A 10,951-nucleotide genomic window follows, 5' to 3' on the forward strand; every position below is an offset into this window, starting at 1 on the left:
ATAATAATAATCTATTGTTAATTTTTTTTCATCGGTACGTGTATTTAAAATGCAACTTTTATTATACGTTATTAATTTTCAAAAAGCTAATACCGTAACATATCGACCATTTTCTAAGTTATTTCGAGTAACGTATTGTTGTATTAAGATAACCACTTTTTAAAGTGTGTTGAACTAGGTGCAAACCAAGTGTCAGGAATTTTTGTAACAGGGCATCAAGAATCCTTTAAACTGGGGTTCACAGAAACTAAGTTCAAACAGCTATATCACCCTACATGCGAAGTTAATGAAATATAAAACTAAAAATATAAACTTTGTTAGATAATGTTTAATCACATCGTGCTACAGCTAGTGAGAACCTAGATTTCAAATAACAACAAAGAATCCTTTAATAATTTCCGAAGTGTCCATTCCAAAAATGAAAATGGGACTCATATGAAGTGTCTATTCCAAAAATGAAAATGGGACCATATGAGTCACACGATAATATTAACCTGAAGCTATCTCACATTGCAAGTATATATATATATATATACCGGCATTCTACCCCTTGGATCACGACCACCCTCCAGTACAATGACCGGCCAGCGGAAAAACAAAATCTTGATTGTTGCTTATCCAAAACAAGGTCATATTAACCCATCCCTCTGTTTCGCCAACCGCCTCCTTAAGTTGGGTGTCAGTGTCACCTTCTCCCCAGCATCTCTGCCATACGAAGCATTAACATAGAAACCAGCCACCACGGCCTAGCCTTTGCACCATTTTCAGATGGCCATGACGATGGCGAACAAGCAACTACCACCTTGCAGCAATTCTTCTCAGATTTTGCTACCAATGGTTCTTGCGCAGTCGGTGAAATCATTAGCTCTGCAGCTGCAGCAGGCCAACCGTTTGATCACTTAGTCTACACCACTGCCATACCGTGGGCAGCGAAGGTGGCTAATGTCCATGGTCTGGATGCGACTCTCCTCCGGTGCCAACCAGCCACTGTCTTGGATATCTATTATTACTATTTCAATGGCTATGAAGGTTTGATATCTGCTAACAACAATAATCCAACATTTCAGATCAATTTACCCGGACTTCCATCGTTAACCATCGCTGATTTGCCGTCCTTTATGTCGTCATCCTGCCCCGAGGAACAGACTTTTATTCTGGAATTGATGAAAGAGCATATTGGTGTACTCAAATTATCTCCAAGAATACTGGTGAACACTTTTGACGGGCTTGAAATGGAGTCCATCAGAGCAACTGAAAAACTTGTGATGCTTCGGTTGGACCCCTCGTCTCATCATTCAATTCAATGGAACAACCCGAAGAAGATTATATCAAATTGCTAAACACAAAGCCGGAATCATCGGTTGTGTATGTTTCGTTCGGAAGCATGTCCACTTTATCCTTAGATCAAGCGGAGGAGATGGCATCTGGGTTGCTTGAAAGTGGTTGGCCGTTTTTGTGGGTGATAAGAGACGTGGGCCAACAGAAGGAATTGAGCAAAATAGAGGTACTTAAAAATAAGGGGATGATTGTGGGTTGGTGTTCTCAGGTGGAGGTATTGAACCACCATGCAATTGGGTGTTTTGTGACGCAGTGCGGGTGGAATTCGACGTTGGGGGCGTTGGCGGCCGGTGTTCCAACCGTTGCCTTTCCACAGTGGACGGATCAGGCGAAAATGATTGATGATGTTTGGAAAATAGGTATTAGAGTGAAAAGGAGGGAGGTAGATGGACTGGTGGAAGGGAAGGAGATTAAGAGGTGTGTGGAAATGGTTATGGAAAATGCAGGAATGAGAAGAAATGCGGAGAGAAGCTCTCAATAACGGCGGATCATCCGTGGTCAATCTGCAAGCTTTCTTGGATGTGGCTTAAAATAACATATGTTGTAGTATAATTGGAAGTTACTTATTATCTTGTTTATCTTATTTAATTATAGAGTTAAGCGCCATTTTAGTACCCGTGGTTTCTCCAATTATACAACTTTAGTACCGATTTTGAATTTATTGCAAATGACTACCTCACTTTTCTAAAACTTGCAATTTTAGTACTTTTTTCTAACCCAGTTTATTTTATCCGTTATATCAGGGTAATTTAGTAACTTTGTTATTTTATTTATTTTTTCTTTTATTGTAAGATAATGGCATAATTGAAATTGGAAACATTTTCAGAACACCCAGTTAAAAAGCATGGCTTCAATAATCAATACAATAGTTCGTCGAAAGTCGAAACCACAACAATCTGCAACCTCCGAACCGTTTTCCGACGAAGGTCTACGGCGGAGAACCGGCCCCAAATCGAACACACCAATAACGGATTACGCTACACTATTCAAATCAACAAAAACCACACACAAAGTAGTCGATTTAGATAATCGATTATTCAAATAATTGGCGGCGGCGGTGGCCGGAGCTTCCAGATCTGCGGCGGACACCGTCGACAAAGACGAGAGCATCAATGGAGCGATGTTCTCGTATAACAATGGTTGGTTGCCGATTCCAGGTATGCTAATCTGTTGAAGGAAGCCATCAGAGAATGAAATCAAAGAAGCTATTGTTCCATATCCGACGTTGAATAGTCAATTGATGGTGGCAACGACTCGCCGGACGTTGTAGAACCGTCATACAAAGGTGGAGCGAGGTTGTTGGAAAGACGATTTGATGGTTGTTTGAGCATGGCGATTAAGTTAATGGTACCAGATATTATTGATATGTAAAGTGGGTTTTCTTTAATGTAGGTTAAGGTTAGGATTTGAGTTTTGAATGGGGGAGGTGGTGGAAGAGGAAATGGTGTGCAGACAGTTAACTAATTTGCAAATGAAGTCTCCGGGCTTCGACACGGTGGTCGGCATCTATGGACGGCAGTAGACGGTGACAGGGCTCTGACACGGTGGTCGGAGTCCATGGACGGTGGTAGACAGTGACCAGTGGCGGTGGAGAGGGATATAAAGGTGAAAATTTTACAGAGGAGAATGAGAAAATAAATAAATTAACGAATTTACCAAATTACTCCTGACCTAATGGATAAAAATCAACAGGGTTAGAAAAAAGTACTAAAATTGCAAGTTTTAGAAAAGTGAGGTAGCCATTTACAATAAATTCAAAATCGGTACTAAAGTTGCGTAATTAGACAAACCACATATGCTAAAATGGCAGTTAACTCTGAATTATATGTCATATTGGCATGGGATATGAAAATAATTATCTTTTTGGATGATCTTGTATCCTTAGCTTTTTATCTAACAGTTAAAAAGTCCCAAGAAAGTGTTGGTAATCAAAGAGCAAATAGAGAGTTGAAAAATGTGAACAAGGCACTAAACACACAAACTTGAAAAATTGATCAAGAATTAATGATTACATTTGATACCTATCGATACATAGGCATATATGCAATTCCAATCCGTGCCTCCTAAAACAGCACGTCGTTACATACTTATTATAACAATCCATATATCAAATTAGTGGCGGATCCTGAAAATTTTGTTATAGAGATCGGGAATTTTTTGGGCCGTACTCAATCGACTATCGGTATTTAAATTCAATCCGGTTCGGTCATTCGTGTAGGGTTAAATCAGGTTTTAAATTTCTTTTTCCAGTTCAATTTGATCATTTCGGTCCGCTATATTAATGCCCAGTAAGATATTCGGTTCGTGGCGGGTGACACAATCATCTATTCATCCAGCGTTTTGTTTTATAGAAAAAAAAACATCATATAAAACTAAAGATTATACAACATAACTAATAAATTAAATTTTAGAAAATATGTTTCACTCTAAGCTGACACATAATTTGACACAATTACTTTTTAGACTAACCATACTTTTCAAAATATCAAATAATTTTATTCCCACCTAAATGGTTGCATATCTTATTCTATATCTCTTCACCTACAATCACACCGGTCATTGTCACACCTCAACCTAAGGCGGAAATTCCGGGGCATGATCCGATTGCTCACAACTCGAAGATACTATCATAAATATAAATGACAATATCTAATTAATTATTTGGTTCAAATAACACACACAATAATCAAATATAACGATACAATTCAAATAAATAGATACAACCATTTAAATTCAAGTTTGTCTCCATTATAATCTTAAGGTCTTTCTAAGTGTCCATCCTTCAATTTAGGCAACCTGCATATGCGTAAAAAATGGAGTTTTGTCAACAAATATGTTGAGTGAGATGATCACCAATTTTGACACCACAAATAATTATATAATAAATAAATAATAAATGATAAGTGTTAAATGCGCAAACCAATCTATGTGGTAATAATCAATCAAACCTTAACAAACCAAAATTAAGTATATTCGTGTGCCAATGAATCGTTGCCAAGCGAATCGGGCATTGATTACAATGACCAAATTGTCGGTTTACCTTTCCGAAGCGAATCGGGCTCCGGTTACTAAGACGGTCGTATGATCATACTAATGAGAACCCTATACAAAAGGGGATATGTTGGACCTCTCCGAAACGTTGTTAAGTAAACAAGTAAACATGTAGCAATTAGCAAATAGCATTCAACTGATATTCACACAATAATTATGCTTGCGATTTTGAGTATATATATATATAATAGAAAATATGAGTAAGTACGCATATGTCCCCAAAACGTTAGAAAACAGTGTATAAAAAGGGGAATGATCAACTCACCTTAGATTAAAGGCAAGTGAGTACAATTAAGAATAAACGAGTCAACGGATAAGCGAGTCGTCCAATACGCGTCAAACGAGATAACTGATCAGAACCTGAAATTTTGTGACATGAAACTATAAATAAAAATGAACTTAATGCCGCTGGAATCAATCCAAACGGATGAGTAGAACTCTAGTTATGTTGAATTAGACGTTTAAGCGAGCTGGTACTGACCAGAATCCGAACAGCGAGTTGGGAGTCAGGTTTTGGTTAGCAGCCTTAAAATTACGTTATGAGAATAAAATTCTTCTGGACCGAACGTTGAATCCGACCAGAAGTATGAGAAAACGGATAGTCAAACTTGTTGACTATTTTGCCCTTTAACGAGTTTTAAACGATTTGACCAGTCAACACCCTTCAACCACCGAAATTGATTGAAGGTTATTGACTAGGGAATGTATATGAATGATTCCTATGTTTACAACTTACCCGGAAAGTGAAAGAATCAAGAGATATGATGAGTCAAAGGTCTATACGCATGCAAAGTCAAACGAACAAGCATTGTATCTTCAACGAATAAGCAAAGACCAAAGGATTTAATGATGATCAGAGGTAGGACGGCTGAGAAGGCTCCTCTAGGGTTTTTGTAAAGTGTGATGGAAGGATATTAGGGGTTGTTTATATAGGAATAGCAATAACGAACCATATTTGGAAGATTTACTCGTTTAAGTAACAAAATACGATTTTAATGAGAAAATTGATGTAATAAATTAACGATTTCATGATTTATCAGTAATTTAAGAATATAGATTTTTATTTAGTTATAATCCTTTTCTTAGACCTTAATTTACTCGATTTATGCAAAAAATAAGCGATTTGGATGCTAAAAATAAATTATGAAACAAAATAAGCTATTTAAGGAGAAAATCTAGCACAATAACTAACAAAAATTTGGCTTGGACACCAAGAAAACGAAATTGGACCAGCTATAACATTTCTTGGAGTTTAAGTTTCATTAATTTAATCAAAAATAGGAAAGAATTGGCAAAACTAGTCCCTGTAGTTCCCGAAAATGCGATTTTTAGCCGTTTTAAGCGATTTTAAAGGTTTCTAAGGGCTATTTGGCATAATGGAAAGTTATGAAATTATAAAATAAGTTAAACCAAGTTAAATACCAATAGATACAAGTTTTAAATAGTTCGGAAGATCCAAATTACGTTCCCGAATCGATTTAAACTTAAACGAATACAAATACGAAAAATCCGAGATATTACAGTCATCTCCGGCATCTTCCACAGGTCACCGGAAAATTTCCACAAGTCCAACTTAATTCTTTTCTTTTCATATTACACTCTCACTGATTTCACAAGGGTCAGTGTCATAATTTTACAAGGGTCGGTCGGGATTAAACCTATGTATAACACTAAAAAAAAGGTTTTTCGCAGGGGTCGGCCGACCCCTGTAGAGCCATAGTAGATCTGCCCTTGTATCAAATCCATTTACCTTTTGAGAAACATAGGCCCTAATTTTCATGTGCATCAACCATTTATTTGGGCCAAACTCTTTTCCCAGTAGGGGAATATCAATTCGTTCCCACAACTAGGGATGAGCTCGATACCGACCGGTAGCGATACCGAAAATTTCGATCCCGAAAATTGCAAACCTTTTGTACCGGCACCGGTACCGAAGTGTTCAGTTCGGTACCGGTATTTAAGGTTAAATTCGGGAAATACCGATACCGTGCCGTACCGTACCGGTCCCGAAAACTCAAACCTTGGTACCGATTCGATACCGACGGTATCAAATCGGTACCGATTTCGGTAATGGTACCGGTACCAATCGATTCCATACCAATTTTTGCTCATCCCTACCCACAACTCTCTCTCTCTACCCTTGCAGGTATCAAGTTTTGACAGACTGTGTTAGCTTTTGATCTATGATCACTGCATATTAGTACTAGTATTTATATGTTAATATTTCAATAAATGTATTGATATTATTACAAAATATATTCTATTAATTTTGTTGTTCCTATTGTTAGGTATTACGTGTACGCGGCTGACCCGAAAGGAGTCGGATAAGGCAACAAAAATTAATATAATACAACGGCTCGGGCCTTAAGAACTTCACGGTATTTCTAATTGATTTCTAAAACGAACAATAATACGAGAAGTAATAAACGCAGCGGAATAAATGACAAAACTAACACTAATCTGAATTGAATTAAATAAACCCAAACATTTAATTTTTGGAATGGCCGCATGGTGGTGAAGGGTATCATGTTATTTTTTGAGCGGAGGGTATTTGGTGCATGGCGCTGACATGCATCGCATTTGCGAATTTGTTTCTCTGCGTCTACATGCATGTCTGGCCAATAATGTTCATGATTTTCGCCACCACCATGTGTGTCCTGCGTGCACTCCACAAACGCCTTCTTGGATTTCTCTAAGGAGGTAGTTGGCATCTGGTGGTCTACATAACGGAGGAGTAGCCCTAGGTAGGATTACCAATACAATGTGCCATCTTTCATTTGGTAGTACAACACTTTATAGCGCACCTTCCTTGCCTCTAATATGTTTTCTAGCAAGAGACCGGCTGACAGGATGTTAACTATTGGGGTCATCCAGGTTGCGCTACCTGTGGTGACGACACAGACTTCCTTTGTGGGGACTAAAGGGGTGCCCAAGAATTCTACGCGAATGTCTTTATCCAATTTTTCCAAGCTTACTGATGCTAGCTTGGTAAGCGCGTCAGCTTATTTATTCTCACTTCGCTTGATGTGAACTACTTTGCATGTCGCGAAGCAGTGCACGCCTTGGCTTGCTCTAAGTAAAGAGCCGTTTTCTCATATTTGGCTTCGTAAGACACGTCTATTTGGTTTGCCACCAACATGGAGTCGACAGAGACTTCCAAGTGTTTGGTCCCTAATTTCCATGCGATCCTTAATCCGGCCAAGAATGCTTCGTATTCTGTCTCGTTGTTAGTGCTCTTGAACTCGAGGCATACAACGTATTTAAACTCGTGGCATTCTGGATCTATGAGTCTTAATACGGCACCTGATCCTTCATCATTTGAAGCTCCGTTCGTGTAGAGCCGCCAAATGTCATCCCTTTCTTGTGTCGCGGGATGTTCTAGCTCTCTATGACAGCCCTCTTCTCGCGCTTCCAGTACCTCTATAATGAAATTTTCCAGCACTTGCCCTTTAACGGCTAGTCAGTGTGTATTCTATTGTATGTTCGCCTAACTTGGTCGCCAATTTGGCAAGCCTTCCTGAGAGTTACGGCTTGCATAACACATTGTATAGCTTGTAGTTAGTAAGAACTGTTATCTGGTGACCTTGGAAGTACATCCGAAGTCATCGAGAGGCTTGAACTAACTCGAGCACCAGCTTCTCCAAGGTAGAGTATTTGGTCTCTGCGTCGCTGAGTGTCCGACTAAAGTAGTATATGGGCGTTCGCACTTTATCCTTGTCTACCATTAGTACTACACTGACCGCTCTGTTTAACGCAGAGTGATATAGCGTTAGCGGCTCCTTTGGCAGCGGCACGGTCATTATTGGGAGTTCTTCCAAGCGGGATTTGATCTCCTGTAACACAGCTTCTGATTCTGGGATCTAGCGAAACTGCGTTTTCTTGACGCAATTACATAGGGTAGATACAAGTGGGAACCACTTGTCAGCGTGGTTTGTTAAGAATCGGTTCAGCGCTACTAGTCATCCGTTCGGCGTTTGTACCTGCTTTATTGTGGCGGGAGACGGCATATTAATAACGGTCTCTACCTTCTCAGGATTGGCTTTGAACCCATCCTTGGTCACAATAACACCCAAAACTTACCCTCCTCCATTTCGAAGGAGCACTTGCTCGGGTTGAGATTAATGCTCATTCTTCGGAGAGTTTTGAAAGTTTCTTCGATGTCTTTCAACAAAGAAGCTTCCTCCGCGCTCTTGATGACTAGGTCATCCATGTACACCCGCAAGTTTCTCCCTATCTGGTCTTTGAACTCCCGATCTGTCAGGCGTTGATAAGTAGATCCCGCATTCTTTAACCCAAATGGCATCATTTTGTAACTATATGTGCATGTTTCGGTTCTGAACGATGTCTTGTCTTGGTCGGCGGTGGCCATGCGGATCTGGTGGTACCCTTGTAGGTGTCCAGAAAGCATTTGTAACGGAACGGAACTAGTGCGTCCACTTTAAGTCGATTTATGGAAGCGGATAACAGCCTTTAGGGCATGGTTTATTTAAACCTTTAAAATCTATCTCAGGGTTGGCAACCCATGTATGATACTAAATGGCGCACATGATTCTCGCGTCCAGTAGTTCCTGAACCTGCTCATTGCATGCTTTCGCCTGGTCCGGCCCCATTTTTCTCTTTTTCTTGCCAACCGGTATGAAGGCCAGGTTGACCCTGAGCTGGTATTCCACTTTAGTTAGTGGGAAACCCATGATGTCGGCAGGTGTCCAGGCGAACATATCGGTGTTATTGATGAGGAGCTGTTTCAGTGCCTGTTGGGTTGCATCAAAGATGGTGGACCCAATGGTTGCCGTCTATTCTGGGTACCTCCCATTAAGTACCCACTTCTCTGGTTCTACCTTAAGGGTTGGTTTCGCCATTTTGGTGGAGGGCTTCTTCCTTTCGACGACAGGCAGTCCCGGTTGGCATGTATTATTGCTAATCCGGTTGGGGTAGGTACTCCCACCATGCCATGTGTCGTTGATGGATGGTGTTGAAATCCTCAATTGCCTCTCGTCACAAAATGGCGTCATAACTTGGATGCGACCCCTCTATGATGAGGAAATCTACATCCTCTGATCTTAAATGCACCCCGTCAGTGAGCGTGACGGGAAATATGAGTTGGCCCAAAGGATATTTTACGCCCTGGTTGAACCCCGTGATTACTGTGTTCACTGGTTGGATCTGGCATTTGTCTTCTTTATCCAACAAGTCGAAGCATTGTCGGTACATGATGTCTGACGTGGCGCCGACATTGATAAAAAAGCGGGGAAGATGGCATATTCTTCCTTCCACGGCGCGTGTACTACTTCTGGTCATTTCTCCCTCGGGCATTGCTGTAGATCATGTTGACATGGAGGTCTTTGATTTTCTATCCTAATCTACCGCCTTCATATCCCGTATTTCTCTTCGCCCCACCATGAATGTTCTTGACCAGGTGGCCCAATTTTCCACTCTTCGCGTATTCCTCAATGACATCTTTCATGGTAATTGCAGTACTTGGTCGTGTCTACATTCGCGTGTTGCTTAATAGGCTGCGGTTTCCTGAACTCGATGCCCTTGGGGAGCATAATATCTGACTGGCTTTTGGTGAGCGGCGTCCAACGCTGGCGTTGTTGTGTCTTTGTTTGCTTACCTTTTTGCCCGACAAGATAGCGCTGGTCAGATGGGGTGGGTTCCTTGTTGATCCTAGGCCAAACGGACCCTACCTTCTTATTCTGCCTGGCGCAGTTGATGTCATTTCGCACATCGTTGCGCGGAAAATGTCTACCAAGGCTCTTTTCTATTCTTGCATACCGTTTGGCTACCGTCATGACGTCATCCTATCTTTGTGGCATGCCGCCCCGATCCATCAAAGTGCGTATGAGGTCATCGCACCTGACATTCTGGCGGAAGGCTGGCGCATAAGTTCCTCCCATACTCTACCGATATTGAGTGCCTCTTTGTTGAATCGGGTAATAAAGTCTTTGATGTTATCATTGTCTCGGTGGGTGATATTGAGGATATTAGCTAGGTCACTAATATGGCATCGCTGCTGGCTGAATTGCTAAGTGAACTTTTTAGCCAAGTCATCCCAGTCAGCGATCGGCCCTTTTGGCAGGCTATCGAACCAGGCTCATGTCGCGCCTTCCAATGTCAGCGGAAACATGTGACACCAAAGCGGCATTGTCCATCCCGAAACCATCCCTGTAGGATGTAGGTTTGTAAGTGGTCGTTTAGATCAGACATACCATCATAGTTCCCTACTGTCGACGGGATCTTCAGGTTCTCAGGTAACGCTGTCTGCCACCCGCTTAACGAATTTTGATTTTCCTGACGAGGTGGCTGGCAAATAAGGCTTGGAAAAATCCATATTGGCGTCTGGGTGGTACTCGATAAGTCTCTTGTTTGGCATCGCTTAGGGATCAGACTTCTCCTGACTATCTTCATAATCTACATCATACTTTGACGAGGAAGTCGTATGGCGCGAGCGCTGCTGTTGAATGCCTAGCTAGCTACCGCCGTGGCCCACTTGATGGTCTCGAATGGTCTGCAAACCAAAAGCGCAGAGCGCGGTAGATTAATTTTCTTCCTTCTCTCATCG

General features: G+C 41.1%; 1 pseudogene; it reads left to right on the forward strand.

The window, feature by feature from the left end:
- The first annotated feature begins 576 nt into the window (after positions 1-576).
- Positions 577-1,868, forward strand: LOC143535156 (UDP-glycosyltransferase 75C1 pseudogene; annotated as a pseudogene).
- Positions 1,869-10,951: the final 9,083 nt, after the last annotated feature.

This window comes from Bidens hawaiensis, unplaced genomic scaffold, assembly GCF_021521415.1.
Source record: "Bidens hawaiensis isolate Kalapana, Puna unplaced genomic scaffold, B.hawaiensis_p1.1 tig00010424_1, whole genome shotgun sequence".
Classification (NCBI taxonomy): Eukaryota; Viridiplantae; Streptophyta; class Magnoliopsida; order Asterales; family Asteraceae; genus Bidens; species Bidens hawaiensis.